The sequence below is a fragment of the Bos taurus genome, chromosome 1 (genome assembly GCF_002263795.3).
Source record: "Bos taurus isolate L1 Dominette 01449 registration number 42190680 breed Hereford chromosome 1, ARS-UCD2.0, whole genome shotgun sequence".
In the NCBI taxonomy this organism is placed as follows: domain Eukaryota; kingdom Metazoa; phylum Chordata; class Mammalia; order Artiodactyla; family Bovidae; genus Bos; species Bos taurus.
The window spans coordinates 146469147-146473468 of NC_037328.1; positions in this window are offsets into that span (position 1 = coordinate 146469147).

Consider the following 4322-nt stretch of genomic DNA (forward strand, 5'->3'; position numbering starts at 1 on the left):
CCTGACTGCCCGGCTCGCTCACTCTCTTTTCTCTGCACTCACCTTACATTCTGGTGCTGAAACTTGGGAGGGAAGATCCACCCCAACTGGGTTGGCCCTTCTCATGAGACCACCTCCTGTGGCCCCCTCCCTGGGACCCTGCCAAACTGAGATGAGCTCCGGACAGGACTCTCCACTTGCCTTGCTGGACTGACATCCACACACCGGCCCACATTTCATTCACCGATTCCAAGAGTGAGTGAAATCCCACCCTCTCGGGTCCTCTCTCTTGCCTCCAAGTCCTAGCGCTAGGTGGGAGGATTCCCATGGCCCCCAGGCCCTCCTCAGCCTTGTGCCCCATCTGACTTTGAAATAGGGGACGTCCATTTCAAAGCAGACTATTATTACTATTATTGATATGATTATTACTATCATTGAAACCTTTTACCTCAGATAGGGACTTGAACCCACATGGCTGGGACTCGAACCCAGCCAAAACCCACAGCACCTGGTTTCCGGACCTAATGAAGCTCAGGTTCTTGATGATTCATCACAGAAAGAATTCAGTAAGAGACACAGTGATAGGTAAGAAGTGGATTTATTCAGATACAGAGAGAAGCACACTCCACAGACAGAGTGTGGGCCACCGCTGAGGGTGAATGCAGACGGCCGTGAAATATGGCATGGTTAGTTTTTATAGGCTGGGTAATTCCACATGCTAATGAGTGGGAGGACTATTCCAACTATTTTGGGGAAGGGGCGGAGATTTCGTGGATTGGGCCACCGCCCACTCCTCGGTCTTTTAGCAGTCCTTCCCAGGCCTTCGCGCTGGCTCTCCATCCTCCTTTGCTTCCGGAGGCGGCATCCAGAGCCGTTTTGACCAGGAGGAAACCAAGGCTCAGAGCTCGACCATCGTCCAGGGCCCACCGCACCCAGTGGGTACGTGGGTCCCGCTGCTCCCACTCCAATCGCGTTTCTCGACCTGGTTCTACTCACAGGACCCCATGGCGGCTGCAGTGCTAATGAACTGGGCTCAGGTGAGTGGAGGGTCCCTTAAGCCCTTGCTGACTCAGGTGTGGGGGATGTTGTGTTCTCAGGCTTTCCGAACTTGGCCTTCGTCTCTCCCTTCTCTTGAACTTCCCTGGTGGCTCAGATAGTAAAGCGTCTGCCTGCAATGCGGGAGACCCGGGTTTGATCCCTGGGTTGGGAAGATTTCCTGGAGAAGGAAATGGCAACCCACTCCAGTATTCTTACCTGGAGAATCCCAGGGACGGAGGAGCTTGGTAGGCTACAGTCCATGGGGTCGCAAAGAGTCGGACACAACTGAGCGACTTCACTTCACTTCACTTTGGAACTGTCATGGCACCTCTGGGTGTGTATTTTCACTTGCTGATCAGGATCAAGGTCTAGTCTTGTCTGCCTCTTGGTCCCATTTGATTCTAATTGGTTTATGTTGTGGCCTTGGGCTGTGTCATTCTTTCAAAAGTTGTGCCCCTTTCCCTGCTGTTACAACTTCTGCCACTGCAACGGTAAGTGGTCAGAGATCCCTCCTGTGCAGGCTTTCTTCGCTGTTCGCTCTTGACCCTCTCCTTGTGAATCCTGCTCTACTTCTCAGATACTCTTAGCCAACTCTGAGCAACATCCTCCTGATACGATGTCTCCCGATCCCTGTTCAGACATTTCTTCTTCTTCCTTAGACCACAGCCCACCCCCTGTCGCTCCCAATCCCCTCGCAGCTGCTCCAGACCCAGTTTCAAAACCTCCACATTATGCCCCTTCTTCCCTCCCTCCTTCTCAACCACAGGCCACCGCCTCAGCGCCCAGCCCCCCTCCCCTGCCTGTTCCAGAGGCAAGCTCTGAGACCTCAGCCTTACCCTCGACCCTGAGGGTCCCAAGGTTTTACACAGACCTCCCTAGATCCCCTCCCCACATCCAATCCTGAACAACTTTAAAACAGGAAACCTGACAGCAGGAGCCCGCTCCTCTCCCTGCTCCACTCCTCCCTTTAGGGGAAGCAGCTGGAGCAGAAGGCAGTGTTCGGGTTCATGTCCCAGTATCCCTCACCGATTTATCTCACATTGAAAAGCAGCTTGACTCTTTCTCTTCAGATCCTGAGAATTATCTAAAAGAATTCAAGTATCGTACCCAGTCTTACGACTTAACCTGGCATGATATTTACATCACACTTTGCTCCACTCTTCTCCCAGAAGAGAAGGAACGAGTATGGCAAGCCTCTCAGGCGCATGCTGATGAGGTACACAGGACAGAGGACACCAAGCCCATAGGGGACATGGCCATCCCCCAAGATGATGCCAACTGGGATTATCAGGCAGGGAGACCTGGACGAACAGCCCATAATCACATGGTTGCTTGCTTCATCACGGGCCTTCAAAAGGCAGGACTTAAGCCAACAACTCTCATAAGCTTCGGCTAATAACTCAAGGACTAAATGAAAACCACACACAGTTTCTAGCCAGGTTAATGGAAGCCCTACGAAAATATACAAGATTAGACCCCACTTCAACAGAGGGCACCACTGTCCTTAACACACATTTTATCTTCCAATTGTCCCCAGATATCTGAAAGAAACTAAAGAAGGCGAAGAAGGCCCTCAAACCCCTCAATGAGACCTTCAATGAGCCCTTTAAGGTTTTCAATAACTGGGAAGAGCAGGAAAATCTAGAGAAGGCCCAGGGAAATCAGGTTAAATACCACCTTTGAGCTACTGCCCTACATGGCTCCACATTTCCATCAACCAACAAAGAAGGAAGCCCCCTGGGCCCTACTTCAAATGCGGCAAAGAAGGTCACTGGGCCCACTCATGCCTGAAGCCAAGGCCCCCGCCAGGTCCGTGTCCCAGCTGTGGCATAGTGGGACATTGGAAGGTCCACTGCTCAAATCCTCCTCTAGGGATCCGGACAGCCCTTCCTGGTCTGGAGCAGGAGTCCTCTGACTCAGCTCTGCCCAGCCTCCTCACCGCTGAGGACTGAAGGTGCCCAGGGCCCCACACCCTGACTCTCATCACCTCTATGGAGCCCAGAGTAACTCTTACAGTGGCAGGTAAGCCGATCTCCTTTCTCACTGACACAGAGGTCACTTACTCTGCTATGCCTGTCTACTCTGGAAAAACCAAGGTCTCTCAGTCTCTGTTATGGGGGTTCATGGTTTATCTACACCATGAATAACCAAGCCTCTACCTTGCACACTTCAAGATACCCCATTTTCCCATTCTTTTCTCATACTCCCCAAATGCCCCACTCCTATTCTTGGGAGAGACCCTCTCTCACAATTCAAAACCTCTATTACTATCCAAAGTCCACTCTCTGATCTAGCCTGGCTACTGTTCCTCAACCTCACCTTCTCTTCCTCTGGTCCATTGCCCACCTCATCCATAAACCCCATAGTTTGGGATACAAATAACCCATCTGTTGCCTCTCACCATGCTCCAATTCATATCTGTCTCAAAGACCCCTCTAAATTTCCCAGTCAACCACAATACCCCATCTCCCCAAAACATCAACAAGGGTTAAAGCCTATCGTCACTAAACTCCTACGTCAGGGCCTCTTGCGCCCAACTTACTCTCCCTATAACACCCCATCCTACCTGTCAAAAAGCCAAATGGCTCCTATCACCTGGTCCAGGACCTGAGACTTATCAATGCAGCTGTTGCCCCATACACCGAATAGTTCCAAATCCCTATTCTCTTCTCTCTCTCATCCCCTCTTCCACTACCTACTTCGCTATTCTGGACGTCAAAGATGCCTTCTTTACTATCCCTTTATACCCAGACTCTCAAGACCTCTTTACCTTTCCTGGACTGATCCAGACAATCATTGTTCCCAACAGCTGACGTAAACAGTCCTCCAACAAGGCTTTCGTGATAGCCCTCATTTCTTTGGCCAGGCTCTAGCATCAGACCTAACCTCTCTTGATCTTACTCCAAGTACTGTCCTCCAATATGTGGATGATCTCCTCCTTGGTAATCCTTCACATACATGCTCGCAACAACATACTATACAACTCCTCAATTTTCTAGCCAATCGAAGCTATCAAGTATCTCCCACCAAGGTTCAGCTCTCTCTTCCTAGAGTCACCTATCTTGGAGTCCTTTTAACACCAACAAAACGATATCTTAGTACCGATAGAAAGTCCCTTATATCTACCCTACCACTCCCTACATCAAAAGCAGAGATCCTGTCCTTCTTGGGGTTAGCTGGATATCTATGCCTCTGGCTTCCTAATTTCACCCTCTTGGCACAACCCCTATATCAAGCCACCCGAGGAGATCTTTCAGAACCCCTAGAGCTAAAATCAAATATCCATTCAGCCTTTAAGACCCTTA